Source organism: Petaurus breviceps, unplaced genomic scaffold, assembly GCF_028583685.1.
Source record: "Petaurus breviceps papuanus isolate PSGF00001 unplaced genomic scaffold, PetGlider_PUasm1.0 90701, whole genome shotgun sequence".
Lineage (NCBI taxonomy): Eukaryota > Metazoa > Chordata > Mammalia > Diprotodontia > Petauridae > Petaurus > Petaurus breviceps.
Genome location: NW_027187316.1, coordinates 8,817,297 through 8,835,774, shown reverse-complemented (window position 1 = coordinate 8,835,774; position 18,478 = coordinate 8,817,297). Strand labels below are relative to the sequence as shown.

The 18,478-nt window shown below is 40.7% G+C and overlaps 1 protein-coding gene across 1 annotated transcript in view; it reads right to left on the bottom strand.

The window, feature by feature from the left end:
- MEA1 (male-enhanced antigen 1) overlaps positions 1–16,133 on the bottom strand; it is a 323,822-nt gene extending 307,689 nt beyond the window's left edge. Inside the window, exon 1 of the mRNA XM_069065981.1 lies at positions 16,129–16,133. The gene's annotated coding sequence lies outside the window, so the exon portion shown is untranslated. The remainder of the gene's footprint in view (positions 1–16,128) is intronic.
- Positions 16,134–18,478: the final 2,345 nt, after the last annotated feature.

Genomic DNA, 18,478 nt, shown 5'->3' with positions numbered 1-18,478 from the left:
TGATCAACAAACTCCCTCAGTATCATGCCTTCCCCAACTTAGTGATTCTGAGCCACTTCCTTCTTCAAACCCTCTTCCCCACCCCACCTCTGCCTTGCCCAGTCCCTTATTTCTATTCCCCTCAATCCAACTCTCTCAGTGTCCCACTGTAAAGCTCCCCACCAGTCATTTTGGAATATCTGATCCATAGGCAACAAGTTTGCTTTCACATTAAATCTTTTCCTTTCCCACTCCTTCTACCTTCTAACTCTCAGTGAGATCTGGATTCCTTTTGATGACTTTCTTCCTGGCCTCTCTTTCTAGTACTGACTACACTTCTACCTCTATCTTTCATCCAATACTGTGACCTTCAGTTCCTCAGCCTCTCAGTTCTCTCCCAGGTCATCACTCTTGCACTAGCCACTCTTCTCTTTTTGCCATCTCGACCCCTTGGTGAGACAATTCAACTCTACACGGCCTTCTCCAGTCCTTTGTTCCCTTATAATATTGACAAACTCGTTCTGCAAAACCTTGGCCTTGGATTACTTCCACTATCTGCTGCTTTTGCTCCTACACACAAAGAAGCTAAAGCTGGAGAAAATCACGAAGCCATGCTTATTGGGTCCACTCTAAATTTGTCACACGATCTCAACTGGTATGTCTCTGCTGCTAGGCAACCCTTCTATACCTCCCTAATCAACTTACTATACAACTCTCCACAGGGGCTCTTCCAAACTTTTTCATTCCTCTTCAAACCTCCTACGAATCCCCCTCTCTTCACCCTCTCAGCTGAGATCCTTGCCTCATATTTTACTAAAAAAATTAAAACCATTCCCTGAGAGCTCCCTCTTTTTTCCTTGTCCTCATCTCAGATCACCTGAGATCACAATTTTTGCCATTACTTTTTCCTTCATCCCTTCTCACATGAAAAAGCGGTCCTTCTCTTTGCCCACATAAAGCCTTTTACAAAAACAAGTGATCTCATTGCATCTCATCTTCTCCAGATTGTCCCTTTTATCATTCCCACTTTCTCACTTATCTTCAATCTCTCCCTGCCTACTGGCTACTTCTCTACTGCCTACAAATGTATCCATATCTCCCCCATCTTCAAAAATCCTCACTTGATCCATCCATTACTGCTAGCTATTGTCCCATATCCCCCTGGATAACTGCCTTGTTATGGTGGGAAGTCTTGCATAACTCAATGAAACTATGAGCTATGCCATGCAGGGTTACCAAAGACAGACAGATCAAAGTGGAGAGTTCTGACAAAAGGAGAAGGGAATGGTAAACCACTCCAGTATCGTTGCCAATAAAACCCCATGCAAAGTGTTAAAATGATAAAAGAGATGACATCAGAAGATATCCTCAGGTTATAAGGTGCCCAATACACTACCAGGGAAGAATGGAGGACACCTACAAGTAGTTCTAGTATTAATGAAGCAGTTGGGCCAAAGACAAAAGGAAGGTTAGCTATGGGTGCATCTGGTGACAAAAGGAAAGTCTGACGCTGTAAAAGATCAATATTGTACAAGAACCTGAAATGTAACATCTATAAGCCAACGTAAGCTGGATGTGGTCAAACAAGAGATGGAAAGATTAAACATCAACATCTTGGGTGTCAGTGAACTTAAATAGATGGTAACAGGTGAATTTAATTCAGATGATTAATGCATATACTACTGTGGACAAAAATCCTTTAGAAGAAATGGAATAGCCCACTTAGTCAATAAATGGGTAAGAAAAGCAGAACCGGGGTATAATCTCAAAAATGACAGAAGGATATCTGTTTGAATCCAAGGCAAAGCATTCAGCATCACAGTAATACAAGTCTATGCTCCAACCACTGATGTCAAAGAGGTCAAAGTTGATAAATTCTACAACATATAATACAGATAATATAGTCCAACAACATATTCTAGAAATTACACCCCCCAAAAAATGTATTCATCATAGGGAATTGGAATGCTAAAGTAGGAAATCAAAAGATGATTGGAATAACAGGCAAGTTTGGTTTTGGAAAACAAAATGAAGCAGATCAGAGACTTAATAGAGTTTTGTCAAGATAACTCCCTGGTCATAATAAACACTCTTTTTCAATAAACCAAAAGGTGATTGTACATGGATATCACCAGACAGTCAATATAGAAATTATACTTTGCAGTCAAAGATGGAGAAGCTCTACACAGTTGGTTAAAACCTAGAGCTGACTATGGATCAGATCTGGAGCTTCTTATTGCAAAATTCAGACTTAAATTGAAGAGAATAGGGAAAACAATCAGAGCTTACAGATATGACCTAAATAACATCCCTTATGAATATGAACCAGAGGTGCTAAATAGATTTAAGGGATTAGATTTAGTAGATGGAGTGCCTGAAGAACTATGGACAGAGGTTTGCAACACTGTATAGGAGGCAGCAACAAAAAACATCTCAAAGAAAAAGAACAAGAAAGCAAAATGGCTGTCTGATGATACTTTACATACAGCTGAGGAAAAGAAGAAAAATGAAAGGGAAAGATATACCCAACTGAATGTAGAAGTCCAGAGAACAGTAAGGAGAGATAATAAGTCTTACATGACCAATGCAAAGAAATAGAAGAAATTAAAAGAATAGGAAAGACAAGAGATCTCTTCAAAAAAATTAGAGATATCAAGGGAAAATTCATGCAAAAATGGGCATAATAAAAGATAAAAATGGTAAGGATTTAACAGAAGCAGAAGAGATTAAGAAGACATGGCAAGAATATACAGAAGAACTATACAAGAAAGATCTTAACATATAAGAAAGATTTTAACCATCATCAATAAACACCATGGTGTGGTTACTGATCTAGAGTTAGACTTCTGGGGAATGAAGTCAAATGGGTCTTACGAAGCATTACTAAAAATAAGGCTAGTGGAGGTGATGAAATTCTGACTGAGCTATTTAAAACCCTAAAAGATAAATGCCATTAAAGTGCTGTACTCAATATGCCCCAAAATTTTGAAAATTCAACAGTGGGCACTAGATTGGAAAAGATCAATTCATATCCCAATCCTAAATGAAGGGCAATGCCAAGAAATGTTCAAATTACTGAACAACTGTGCTCATTTGACAAACCTACAAGGTTATACTTAAGATTCTGCAAGATGTGAACTGAGAATTATCAGAGGAGCCGGCTGATTTTTGAAGAGGCAGAGAAACTAGAGACAAAATTGCCAACATTTGCTGAATTATGGAGAAAGCAAGGGAGCTCCAGAAAAAAAACATGTACTTCTGTTTCATTAACTACACTAAAGCCTCTGACTGTGTGGATCACAACAAAATGTGGCAAGTCTTCAAAAGAGATGGGAGTACCAGATTACCTTACCTTGTTTTCTGAGGAACCTGTATTCAGGTCAGGAAGCAAAAATGGAACAACTGATTGGTTTAAGATTGGAAAAGGAGTACAACAAGACTGTAAACTGTCATTTTATTTATATAACTTATATGCAGAGAACACCATATGAAATGCCAGTCTAGATGAATAAAAAAGCTGGAATTGAGGTTGCCAAGAGAAATATAAAAATATCTCAGATATAGAGATGATACCACTCTGATGGCAGGAAGTGGTGAGGTATTAAGCCTCTTGATTAAGGTGAAAAAGGATAATGTAAAAGTTGAGGCTTAAAAATAAAAAAAAACTAAGATCTTGGCTACTGGTCCCATTACCTCCTGGCAAATAAAGGGAGAAGAAATGGAAGTGGTGTCACTTTTTATATTCTTAGACTCAAAGATCACTGCAAACAGTGACTACAGCCACGAAATTAAAAATGCTTGCTCTTTAGAAGGAAAGCTATGGCAAATTTCAACAACATACTAAAAAATCAAAACATCACCTTATCATCAAAGGTCTGTATAGTCAAAGCTATGGTTTTCTCAGTAGTAATGTATAGCTGTGAGTGAGAGTTGGACTATAAGGAAAGCTAAGTGCCACAGAATCAACACTTTCGAAATGTGGTGCTAGGGAAGACTTTTGAGAGTACCTTGGACAGCAAGGATGTCAAATCAGTCAATATTCAAAGAAATTAATTTAGGCTATTCACTGGAAGGTCAAGTACTCCTGAAGCTGATGCTTAAAAACTTTGGCTATATAATGGGAAAATAGGACTCATTGGAAAAGAACTTGATGATGGGAAATACTGAAGGCAAAAAGAAGAGGATGACAAAGGATGAGATGGACAGATGGTATCATGGAAACAATGAATATCAACTTGGACAGACTTTAGGAGATAGTGCAGGATATAAGGGCCTGACGAACCATGGGGTCATGAAAAGTTGGACATGACTGAATAACTAAACAGATTTCCCTTTTTGTGGCTAAACTCCTTAAACACCTACAATAGGGTCCTCTACTTCCTTTCTTCTCATTTTCTTCTTAACTCTTTACAGTCTGGTTTCTAATCTCATTATTCAACCAAAACCATTGTCTCTAAAGTCACTAATGATTTCTTAGTTGCCAAATCTAATGGCCTTCTCTTAGTCCTTATCCTTGTCAACCTCTCTGCAGTCTCTGACACTGTCAGTCACCCTCTTCTCCTTGATACTCTCTAGGTTTTTGTGACACTACTCTCTCCTGGTTCTCCTCCTACCTGACTGCTCCTTCTCAATCTCTTTTGCTGGATCTTCTTCCAGGTCATGCCTGCTAAACATAGGCATCCCACAGGGCTCTGTCCTGGGCCCTCTTATCCTCCATTTCTATACTATTTCACTTGGTTATCTCATCATCTCCCAAAGATTCAATTACCATTTCTATGCTGATGAGTCTCATAGCTTCTTATCCAGACTTTGCTGATCTCCAGATTCACATCTCCAACTGCCTAGTGGATATCTTGAAGTGGTTGTACCATAGACATCTGTAATGGTAATAGAAATTTGAAGATCTTCCTTGCCCCTTAATAAGTCTAAATTGAACTTGAGGACCTTTCCTGATTTGAAAATATATACTCTGCCCCCTAACAGGCTGCATGTGCTCACCTGGAGCCTGTGGGGGAGGCTTGTTTTTCAGGAAGGAACAACTTTTGTTTCTTTGTAGTCAAGTGAGTCATAAGGGTTGTGATGTTCTCGGACCCTGGAGAAGGCTATATATATACCTCTGAGGCAAGGTTTTGCTTTGCGGCTCATTTTGGGAAGAGTTGTGTGATTTGACCAGATGAGACTTTGAGCCCCCTGACTTTGAAAACCCTGGTGCTTCTGCCTCTGTGACTAACTATGTAGGTGTGGATGTTAATGGTCAGACAGTTAGAAGTCCTGTCTGCCAAATTGTGTTATTTTCTCTGTATTTTTGTCTGCTTGTATTCTCTGAAGTTCAGGGTGCTGACTTTTTCCCCTGATCTAGGTAAGTGATATATGTTTGATTAAACTAAGATTGTTAACCCTTTTTGAGTTGCTTTCCTTTAGAAAAGCAGATCAAAGCAACCTGTGCTAGCAAGCATCTGTAATGGGAATGTAAATTTTTAAGATCTTCCCTGCCCCTAGGCTAAAGTGCACCTGGAGCCTGGGGTGGGAGGCTTGTTTTTCAGTAGATACTTTTTGATTGGCCAGTGGGTCCAGAAGGTTGTTACATTCTCTGAGCCGGGAGAAGGCTATATAAACCCTGATTTGAGGCTTTGTTTTGGGGCTCACTTTGAGAAGTGTTCTGTGATTTGATCAGATGAGACTCTGGGAAGCTGTTGTTGAGAGCCCTCTGGCTTTGAAAAACCCAGATATTGATTTGGTATGGATGTAATGGTTGGACAGTTTGGAAACCTGTCTACTTGATCTGTTTCTCTGTCTTGATAATTCTGTCTGTATACTCTGAAGTTTGGGGTGCTGACCTTTTACCCCTGAACTAGGTAAATGATACATATTTGACTGATTAAAGTAAGCTTGTTAACCCATTTTGAGTTTCTTTCCTTTTTTTTTTTTTAAGCAATTGGGATTAAGTAACTTGCTCAAGGTTACATGGCCAGTTATTTCTGGATGTGGTGCTGAGTATCTGAGCCAGGATTTGATCCCCAGGTCATCCGACACTGGAGCCAGTGCTCTTACTCACTGTACTACCTGGCCACCCCAGAGTTGCTTTCCTTTATCAAAGCAGATCCAAGAACCTGTGTTGGCAGTCACCCCGGGGACGCTTGGGGTGCTTGCTGCTACAGCATCCTGGGTATGCTAGGGTGCTTGCTGCTACCACATCTTAAACTCAACATATCCAAAATTGAATTCATTATCTTTTCCCTTAAACCCTACCTACTTTCTAACCTCCCTATTAAGTTATGGGCTAGGCTCCCAGTCTAGGTATCATGCTCAACTGCTCAATATTTTCTTTACCCCCACCTCCCCCATTCCCCACCCCATACTCCCACCAAATCCAACCTGTTGCCTAGGTCTATCAATGTTACCTTCCTAATATCTCATATATATTCCCTTCTCTCCTTTGACACCACCACCATCCTGGTGCAGGCCCTCATCACCTAACCCCTAGACTATTTCAGTAGCCTGCTTATTCATCTCCCTGCCACAAGTTTTTCCCCACTCCATTCTATCTTCTCCTTAGTTGTCAAAGGGATCTTCCTAAAGCACATGTCTCACCCTCTTACTCGGTCTGGGTGGCTCTCTATCATCTCCAGGATCAAATATATAATCGTCTGTTTGGTGCTCAAAGCTCTCCATAACCTGCCCCCTCTTCTCCCTTTCCAGTTTCTTATACCCCCTCTCTCCATCTATCCTGTGACCTCCTTGTTGTTCCTTGAATAAGATACTCCATCTAAGGACTCTGGGCATTTTCTCTTGTTGTCCTCTATGCCTGGAATATGCACCCTTATCATCTATGCCTTCCAAGTCCCAGCTAAAATCCTACCTTCTACAGGAAGTCTTTCCCAATCCCCTTTAATTCTGGTGCCTTTGCCCTATTGATTATTTCCAATTTATCCTGTATTTAGGTTGTTTGTACACTTATTTGCTGTTATCTTCCCCATCAGACTGAGCTCCTTAAGAACAGGGACCTTTGATGGGCGGAGCCAAGATGGTGGAGTAGAAGCACGACCTTCCTGCAGCTCTGGCTCCTACCCTCCCCAATCCACGTTAAAAGGGGACTCTAAACAAACTTTGGAGCTGCAGAACCCACAAAATGACACAGAGAAGCTAACCTTCCACTGAGGACACCCCAGCAAGCTGACAGGAATCCAGCACAGTGCTCTGGGAGCAGAGCCCAGCCCCATGCCAAGGCTTTAGCCCCAGGGCGGGCCTGACCCTCCGCTGGCCAGAGGGACTCCAGATCAGCAGCAGCTGTGGCCGTTTCCAGATTTATCAATACATAGACACAAAGGACAAAGTGAGAGGTCAGTATAGTCTGGACTTTGGGACCAGTAAGTGGGAGTGCGTGGCTTTTACTCCCAGGGCGAAAAGCTGCTGACACGCCGGCACAGCCAGCGCCACATGGCAGCTTCAGCACTTGGCCTGCAGAGTGTAGGGGAACCAAGCACCAGTCTGAGGGGGTAATCGCTCTTGCTTTAACCTGCTTGGATCTGGATTGCAGTCTAGGGTGGAGGTTCTGGGGTGTGTCCAGCTTGCCAGAGCATGTGGAGACCTCAGAGAGGACACCCATCTAATACCTCCAGCAGCTGAGAAAACCCCAGCGTTTGGGACGAAAGCTCCCCTGTCTGGTGGCAGAGTCCTACGGTGGCAAAAAGCCCATAAGTCAAGTAATTGAGTGGCAAAATGAGCAGGCAAAGGAAACAAAGCAGACAGAAGATTCCAACAATACACTGCTATTTTGGGGACAAAAAGGAGCAAAGCATGGAACAGGAGGAAGACAGTGAAGTCAGAACTCTTGCACCAAAAGCTTCAAAGGAAAATACAAGCTGGTTACAGGCCATAGAGGACCTTAAGAAAGATTTTGAAAACCAAATAAGAGAAGTGGAGGAAAAATTGGGAAGAGAAATGGGAACAATGCAAGAATATTATGAAATGAGAGTCAATAGCCTGACTGAGGAAAATAATACCTTAAAAAACAGACTGACTCAAATGGCAAAGGAGGCCCAAAAAGGAAATGAGGAGAAGAATGCCTTAAAAAGGCGAATTTGCCAGATGGAAAAAGAATCTCAAAAACTCAATGAGGAGAATCATTGCTTCAGAATTAGATTGGAGCAAATGGAAGCTAATGACTTTATGAGAAATCAAGATGCTGTTAAACAGATCCAAACAAATGAAAGAATAGAAGGCAATGTGAAATATCTCATGGGAAAAACCACTGAAAAATTATTGGACTGCCTGAAAGCCATGACCAAAGTAAGAACCTAGAAATCATCCTCCAGGAAGTTCTCAAAGAAAACTGCCCTTATGTTTTAATACCAGAAGGCAAAATAGAGGTTGAAAGAATCCACTGATCACCTCCTGAAAAAGATCCCCAAAAGAAAACTCCTAGGAATATTATAGCCTGGTTCTGGAATTCCCAGATTAAGGAGAGAATGTTACAAGCAGCCAGGAAGAAACAATTCAAATATTGTGGAAACACAATCAGGATAACCCAGGATCTGGCAGCTTCTACACTGAGGGATCGAAGGGCTTGGAATGTGATATTCCGGAGGGCAAAGGAGCTGGGATTAAAACCAAGAGTCACCTACCCAGCAAAACTGAGTATCATGTTTCAGGGGGAAATATGGTCATTCAGTGGAATAGAGGAATAGAGGACTTTCAAGCATTCTTGCTGAAAAAACCAGAGTTGAATAGAAAATTTGACATTCAGATACAAGAAGCAAGAGAAGCATGAGAAGGTAATCAAGGAAAAGAAATCATAAGGAACTTATCAAAGTTGAACTATTAGCATTCCTACATAGAAAAACAATAATTGTAACTTATGAAACTTTTCTCAGTAGTTGAAAGGATTAGAAATATATATATTTGTCTATATATGAGGGTATATGGGCATATGAACACATATGTGAATGTGTGTATATATGTTTACAGGTATACATAAAGGGCACAGGACCAATTTAACAGGAAGGAATGATACTTAAAAGGTGAAATTAAGAGGTGAAAGGAATATAATGAGAGATGGGGAGAGACAGAATGGGGTAAACTATCTCATAGAAGAGGCAAGGGAAAATGGTTACAATGGAGGGGAAGAATAGGAAGGCAAAAGGGAATGGGTCAACCTTATTCTCATTGAATCTGGCTTGAGGAGGGAGTGAAATACACACTAAATAGGGTATCTCACCCTCCAGGAGAATGGGGGGGGAAGGGGATGAGAGGGGGGATGATAGAAGGGAGGGTAGGCTGGGGGGGGAGAGAGGTTGGAAGCACTCACTTTTGAAAATAGACAGGATCAAACTGGAGAGTAGAGTGGGTGGGAAGGAGGGAAGTGTAGTCAGTCTTTTACAATGTATCTACTATGTTATTGTTTTGCATTAGTCACACATGCGCAACCTATACTGAACTGCTTATCTTCCCAGTAGGGGTGGGTGACGGGAAAGGAGGGGAATGAATCTGGAATTGAAAGTTTTGAAATCAAATATTCAAATATGTATATATATATATATATATATATATAATATGTATATATATGTGTGTGTGTATATATATATATTTATATACTATTATTAATACCATCTTACATGTAATTGGGAAATAGGATGTGCAGGCACTGAGGCATAGAGATCCACTGGAAAAGTGGAAAGGGGTATGGGGGAAAATGTGGGAGAGAGCAGATTGGAGGAGGGGATATCCTGTGGGACTGCTATTTTGGGGTGGTGGGTGGGGGAGAAATGGGGAGAAAATTTGTAACTCAAAATCTGGTGGAAATGGATGATGTAAATCAGAAGTTAATAATGCATTAAAAAAAAGGAAAAAAAAAACAGGGACTTTTTTTTTGTTTTAATCTTTCTTTGTATCCCTAGGACTTAGTTATAGTACCTGGCACCTGACTGAACTCCTTAGGATGTTATGCCTAGCAGTAGCATCTCTGAGTCAAAAGATATGGACACTTTAGTCAGTTAATTTCAAATTTCCAGAGTGTTTGGACCAATTCCCAGCTCCATTAGCAATGCATTAATGTGCCTGTCTTTCCACAACCCCTCCAACATTGTACTATTCTCATCTTTTATCATGTTTGTCAATTTGCTGGTTGTTTTAATTTGCATGTCTCTTATTAGTGATTTGGAACATTATCTTTTAGCTATCTATAGGTTTCAATCTTTTTGAGAAGTTTATTCATATTTTTTTGCCATGCATTTGTCAGAGAATGGCTCTTAATCTTGCATATTTGGAACTTATGAACTCTTGAAATGAGTGTTAAACAAGGGAATTTTAAACCTGGCACTGACTAGGACATCTGGAAGTTCCAAAATTGATGCTGACTAGGAAATCTCCCTTCTCTGCTGGAAGGCTAGTTTCTGGGATCACAATATGTAGGGCATTCAAAATCCAGACCTTTCCCTTCACAGGAGGTTGGCAGTTCAAGAACAGTGCCCATGAACTCCATTCTCAGACTGCATGCAAAAAAAAATCTTCCAGGGCCATTTGCTGCTGTAAGTCTACATCACTGCTCCTGATAGGGGCTGGGATCTTTGGCCCAAAGGATCAATAAGCATTTTCTAAAGCACTTATTACAAGCCAAGACAGTGACTGTGCTAAAGCACTGAGGATACAAAGAAAGGTGAAAACACAGCCCTGCTTACAAGGATTTTGCATTCTAATGGTAGAGAAAACATGCTGTATGATAGATACTGAGTGTGTTCTGGGTTCACTCTCCCAGAGCAAAACTGAGGTATGTCTGAGGGGGTGTTTCTTCTCTAATGCCTCTGGTTAGAGGTCCCACTGGTAGTGTTCTATCCACTGTCAGGTACCAGCAAGTCCCAGTTCCATTTAACTACTTAACATCAATAAATTTTTACAAACAGATATTTACTTTGAAGATATATCAACAACAAAAGTACAAACATTTGCCAATACCTCACAGGCACACACTCTTCCCAATACCAACTGAGTCTCTGAGGAATGTGGGCTTCAGATGAGCTCAGTTCCTCATCTAGTTCTGTTCCAGCACTGCTGACAGATAGGTCTCTGTCTCTGTAACCAAAATACAAGCTTGGTCCTGAAAGTCACTCCCAAAAGTCACTCTTTGCTATTCCCCTGAGCTGGCTGCAAAATCTGGACTCTGGAACAGTAGGATGGTAGTCTCTCCTGACTTTTCTAAACTCACAAGGAACAAGTCTCCAATCCCTTCATCTAAAGTGGAAAATGAGCAAATGCAGTGGCAAAAGACCTAGTCCCATTCCATGAGACCATCCATACAGGTGGGTGCTTGAGAACAGAAGGCCCAAAGGCTCTCTCCTTACAAAGCTGTCTCTCTCTCAGCAGACACCTTCAGTGCTAATAATTCAGTGATAAAGTCAAACCAAGAGAGGATAGTCAGAGACAATGGCCAAGTCTCTAGTCCCAAGTATCTTTTGAAGATACTCTGGTTCTGGTTACCCAGTCAAGTGAAAAAGCTTCTAACTACATGGTTAACATATCAGAATCAGTTACAGAAGGTCTGCATATGCTCAGTTCTCTCCAAGGCACCTTCATTACATGTCATCACTCTCCTGAAAGAAGTTTCCCTAATTACTTCCCCCTGGTTAAGTAGCATCAGAGGCAGTCTGGGTATGTGTCAGACCCCCATTATAGATATATACAATGTAAATGGAAAGTAGGGGGTTATGGTGGTGATGTGATCACACTGGCAGCTGAATCTGGAGGATGGATTGAAGAGGAGAGACCAGAGGTAGGAAGACTATAATTTGGTCAAAATTGTTGAGATGAGTGATATCCAAGAGTAGTGACTGTTCCAGTAGAGAGGAAACACATACAAGAGATGCAAAGGTAAGAATGATAAGATTTGACAACAGAATGGATGTGTGGGGTGAGTATAAGTAATTAGTTAAGGATGACACTGTGGTTGTAAAAGCCTAGGTGACTGGAAGAATGGTGGTGTTTTTTACAATAATGGGAAAGTTGGAAAGAGGGGAGGTTTTGGAGAAATAGATTTGCCAGGGGAAAAGAGAATAAATTCTGTTTTGGACATCTTTGATTTGAGATGCCTATAGAATGTTCAATTCAAGATGTCAGAAAGGAAGTAAGTTGATAATACAGGACTGGAGCTCAGGAGACAGACATCACTCCTGTACATAAAATCTTCAGTGGTTCCCTATTGCCCAAGGACTAGAGCTCAGGAGACAGACATCACTCCTGTACATAAAATCTGCAGTGGTTCCCTATTGCCTAGCCTAGCACCACCCTTATCACTTATTATTTCCTCTATGTACTTTCTGTACTGTAGCGATCTAGCCTAACTGGACAACTCTCTGTCTCCTGAACTCTTAAGCTTCCATGTGTCTTTGCTCAGACTTTCCTAACTCCAGAATTCTCTCTCCATCCCCCTCTTCACCTTTTCAATTCTTAAATATCCTGCAAATACCACCTTCTTTGTGAAACCTTCCCTGGTCCCCTAATCAATAAAACCTTGCCCAGTAAGACCATAAATAACAATCCCAAGGAGAGCTCGAGGGGGGCCCCCAGAGCCCATACCTCATCACTAGCTGCACCTAAAAGGAATATTTTTAAGTGCATAAAATAAAATTCATATAATTACAAGGGAAGCAATTGTATTTAAATATAAATTTTAAACAAGTTCATGGACCCCACGTTAAGAACTCCTGATCTAGTCCAACTTATTCATTTTAGAGATGAGAAACCTGAGACCTTGAGAGGTAAAATGACTTGCCCAGAAGCACATAACAGGAACAGAACTGGGATTGAAACCAGGTTCTTCTTTCTCCAAACTGAAAACTATTTCCATTACATTATTGCTGCTTTGTATTTCTATTAACACCTAGCACAGAATTCTATATAAGATAGGTGCTTAATAAATGTGTGTAATAATTGCTATTACTTATGAACATTGCCCCCTAGGATTCTAGGGGAACACCATCTCTAATATCTGCTGCTTGAGAGAAATGATTATTTCTCTCTCATATTAATAGCCAGCTATAAAAATTGGGGAGACCCAAGCTTTTTTCTCAAAGACTGGGATGATGGAAGCCAGGATTAACACTCTTCTCATTCTGGGTATTATTACTCCACCCATTTAGATGGGACCTCTAATTTAAAATTAATTCCTGACCATTGTGTTCTACTCAAGCAAATGTGGGCAGAAATAGGTCTTCTATCTGTATTGCCCAAGGCTGGGAGTGATCTGAGTGTAGAGACAATCTCTTTGTCCAAGAGTGACAAGATTACTTTCCCTGTTCCTCACTGGAGTAAGCCACTTCTCTTTGTAAAGTCTACCCTCAGGAACACCCACTTTTCCAAGGTCACATAAGTCATTATTAGCCTGCTGCCATGATTGTCTTTGGTTCAAGAAAGGGACTGCCAAATGACTGTTTCTTTTATTAATAAGTGCTAACCTTATTAATAAAATGATTAATTACCCAGAAACTCTCTTGAACTTTTAAAATCAAGACTCCATGCCAGCTGTGCTCTACCCAATGTTAGCCACTAGTGACTAGTATTCCAGTTCTATGTAATCAATTAACATAAACTAGCTTTTGTCAAAGGATATTTACTTAGAAGTGCTAAGAACAGAAATACAAACATTTCCCCCCTATACCTCAATGCACACTCTGCCCCTATGCCATCTCATTCTCTGGGAAGAATGGGTTCAGTTTTAACACAGTTTCTGTTAAGTATTAATAGATCCCATCAAGTTCATGTCCAAATGTGGCATAACTACTGAAAGAGACCTCATCTCAGCCACTGCTGGGCTGGGTTGAGTCCTGAAGCTCTTTCCTTAATTCTCAGGGCACTGAAACCTGGCATGGACTTTACTCTAGGACTCCCAAGTTTTTGGATTTCAGGTGGTTCACTTTTGTGACCTTTCAGAACTCAAAAGGTCACAATCTTTAGAACACTGTCCTTCACCTAAAACAAAAATAACAGAAGCTGAGGCAAAAAAAACCGAGGCCATATTCAAGAGGCTCTATGTTAGCCTTGAGAGTCAGAGGATTCAAGGCTTACCCTTAAGTCATTGGAAAACAAGAGGTCAAACCACGACAAGTAGCCAAGGTAAATGGCCTTGTGCTGCTGGGTTAGTAACTTTTAAATTTACCCCCTGGACAATCAAAAGGGCTCCTATCACCACATAGTTAGCGGCCTGTGCGTTACAGAATGCTCATTCAGGCTCCTCTAAGACACTTTCATTACACACTTTGTGTGTGCTCTTAAGGAGGGAGCTCAGTGACCACTCCCTGGGGCACAAGGCTTATTACAGAGGTAAAATTGTATCCCTACCTTGGCATCATCTCCCTCCCCCCAACTCAGGGTTCCATTTTCTCCATGATTTTTAACTCCCTCTTTCCTGAACCAAACAGGAAAAGATCTGATATCATTTGTACCAATTGAAACTTATTTGTACTTGTGCCTTAACATCATCCCAATCATATTTGAAATTTTAAGTATTTTAGAACTACAGAACTTACATTAGAGCTGGAAAAGTTCTGGTTCAAGTCCTTGTTTGACATTGCACTGTGGAATCAAAAGCTTTGTATCCTGTTAAAGAAATTTAAATCATCAAGAAAAAAAAATTCAAGGCAAGGAAGCCTTGTCCCTGAACCCAGAATAAGCTGAATCTGGCCCTAACAGCAAACCTAATTAGTTATTTTAAGGTACCTGGCAGAGTCAAAAGAAAGAGAAGTTGGTTTCTGCAAGGATGAATCCATACTGTAGCTGTTAGAAGTCTCTTTCCTAAGAACTGCAGAATATAGGTGAAAAAAAATCTTCATTGCCATGGAGATGAGAGACACTCAAGCAGGTGCATCCCCGAATTCACCAGTTAGTGACACTTTGGAACTAGGACTCTGGGGAGTGTTTTTCGTGAGAATCTCTGGGAAAGTAAAACTGGAAAAAGTGAACTCTAGTCAAAATTCAGACTTTAATTCCCTCTCCTCTCTTGCTTCTCCTTCCCACACTTCCATCATCATCTCAGGTGCTTGAGAGCTAGCACCCATCTATACCCTATTCCCCTCTCTTGTAATGCTACTGTAGGAATGCCTGGTATGAATCATTTAATTATCTCCATTATGATCCTGTCACAGTATCCTTCTCCCCCCATCCTGACTTAATGACAAGCCAAGATGTTTTGATTCAGTTTCTGCTGCCTTAAACTTTTCAGCACCCAAGACCATCCAGATTATTAGACTTCCAGATCACTGCTGGGCTTATTATTTAAGAACCCCTTACAATGATTCAGGGAAGCTAGGGGGTACAGTAGAGAAAATACCTGGCCTGAAGTCAGGAAGACCTGAGATCAAATCTAGCCTCAGACTCTTACTGTGTGACCTTAGGCAAGCCACTTAACCATATTTGCCTCAGTTCCCTCATCTATAAAATGAGCTGGAGAAGGAAATGGCAAACCACTCCAATAACTTTGTCAAGAAAGCTCAAAAAAAGAGATCACAAAGAGTTGGACATGACTGAAAATGACTAAACAAAACAGATTGATTCATTCTTCCTGATCTAATCCCACCCCCCAAACTGAAAAGCCTTTAAGTGACAGAAGGGCAAGCCAGGCTGGATCATGGCATTCACATACCTTAGGCAAAGTGAGTAAATTTCGTACTCTATGCCCACTGAAGACTTTGAGCCTCTACTGTGACATGAGACTCAAAATCATAAAATAAATATCTATGGGCCATGGAGAACATAATTTTCTGGAACTTTAAAAATATGCATTTATTATAAAATAATATTTTTAAAGTGTCCATTGTTGTGCCTTCCTGCCCCTTTATAAACAAACACATAATACCGCACACAGATGCCTACTTGCTTACTTCAAGAGATGGTTCTGGAAATGAGTCACAAGAACATACTAGTAAGAGATGGGATCTCATGAACCATGTACAGGGAGCCTTTACCCAGGAGAACATAAAGCCAAGAGGACTACTTTAGCTCTTGGGATTAAGATCTGGGGCCTTTGTTATTTAATATGCATGACCATTTTACTGTATAACTGAGCTATATGTGTAATAACCATTCATTCACCCATTAAACCCCCTGTATCAGCCCATATTGCATCTTTCCATCAGGGCAATTGGATACCACCAAACTGCTATTCCCCATGTACTGAAGTCTAAGTCTAGCAGCATGTTTGTCCACCAATCAAATAACTCAGCTCCAGCTCCACCTATCCCCAACTTACTGGTCACTCTCCTTTAAGTCCTTTACTGTTTCCATAAAAACATTTTTTGCAAAGGGCATTATAGTTATCCATCCCACATCATAACTTTCTCCATCATGGTTTTGATATATCTTAGGTTGGCTTAAGAAATTAAATAGGAATTTTGAGTGAGTTTTGTAGAAACCGCAGATGACATGTGAAGGCCAACAAATGACACACAGAGTCTGTGATCAAATACGTAATCAAAATTTCACAGTAAGGTACGGTAAACACCTCATAAAAGAAAAAGAAAAAAATCAGACTTCTCTGGCATGAAGGGAGGGCCAAAAAATTTTACATAGATTTTTTAGATCAAGGGGTACCACACCCTTAATCCCATGATGTGGAAGGAATAACTGTAGTTTATAATGTGTTTTAAAACACATAAGCAAATAATCAATGTAAGAGCAAAGCACCCACCACCCACATATCTCAGACCTCAACATTCACCCAGGTTTTTACTTTGACCCACAAGTTCAAGTATTGTGTAGGCTTTGCCCAGAACTGAGCAATAGGCTACTGATAAAAGCAATGACCAGAGGGTAGAGGTCTGTCACAGGCAACACAATAATATGACCTTTCTCCAGCTCCTTATCATTCTCCTCTCTCTTAAGAGAGCATATATCCTTATTTATCTACACCTCTGTCCTTTTAGTACTGGAGCAAAGCCTGTTGAGTTTCTGAACACGGAGACGGTGTTATCTAGCTATCAGTTACTCTATGGCCAACATCATGGGGGAGGTGAGGGCTGACTCAACATCAATTATTATTTTCTTCCTTGTCAATATTATTCACCATTCCTCCTCTTTCAGTCCCTACCCATCATCACCATCACAGGCATTCTTTAAGCCTAGGCTTTTACATCTCTGCTGGCTAGGACATGCCTGTTACATATGTTCAAGTGATGATGAAGAAAAGAATTATGGGACAAAAAGAGGAGTTATTCTTTCAGTAGACCTAAATGTGGATTGATTAAGTTAGTACCGTGTTTCCCCGATAATAAGACCTATCCTGAAAATAAGCCCTCCCCTTACTGTGTAAGATTCCTCTAAAATAAGCCCTCCCCCGAAAATAAGCCCTATTGAGATTGCTACTGTAGTGAAGGTGATCCCCTGCGCTACACGCTACATTACGGTACCCTCTGTATGCACCGTCTCCCTCCCCCCCCCATGAAATGCACGCCGCGCTCTGAGCTGCATCCAATCAGAGCTGCAGCAGTGAGCGCGTCATCCTGTTCTTCCCCAGTGATTTGCTTGCTGGCGCCATTGAGAGCAGTGCCGCAGAGGAGAGCTGAGGCAGGACAACATAAGCCCTCCCCTGAAAATAAGCCCTCTGGTGTTTTTCTTTCCAAAAAATTTAATAAGACAGTGTCTTATTATCGGGGAAACACGGTATGGGTTGTACTTCATGTTCTCTGAGGACCCTTCCAACTTTGAAATTCTGTGATTTGGGATAATAAATTGGACTTTTAAAGATGAATAAGATTTCAAATGACTAAAATGCCAGATAGAGAACATTTTAGATATAGGTAACAGTGTTAATAAAGGCATAGAGGCTGGAAAACACAAGATATATTTGGAGAAATGGTCTGTTTTACCTGAAAAAAGATGCATGACAGAAAGTAGTATGGAAGGAAGGGTTGGGGGCAGACTGTGGAGTACTTGAATGCCATACCAAGCTGAAATTTACTCAACAGGCATCATGGGAATCCTTGAAAGTTTTTAGGAAAGTGACTGATGTGTTCAGATGTCTACATTAGAAAAACTATTTTGGTTAGCAGAGCATATTCTGGACTGTATAATATAAGTTGGAGGAAGAAAGGACTAGAGGTGAGACCAGACAGGTTGCTGTACTAGTTCAAGTGAGAAGAAAAGATGTGGAAAGCAAACTGGACTTGGAGAAAAAACTTGGGTTTGAATGCTGGCTCCATCTACCATATCCCATGGACAAGTCATTTCAAAAGTCTAGGTCTCAGTTTCCTCAACTATAAAAGGAGAAGGGTAGAATAGAAGGTTATCTTCAAGTATTTGAATAGCTGACATATAGAAAAAGGAATTATTCTGTCTGGCCTTAGAGATCAAAACCAGAAGCAATGTGTAGGTGTGTTACAGAGGGAGAAATGGATTCATTGTCAGGAAAACATTTAGAGCTGTATCAAAGCTGGGATGACTACCTTGTGAAGTAATGGGTTCTCTCTCATTGGAAGTCTTCAAGAAAAGGCTTTATGGCCACCTCTTAAAGGTGTTA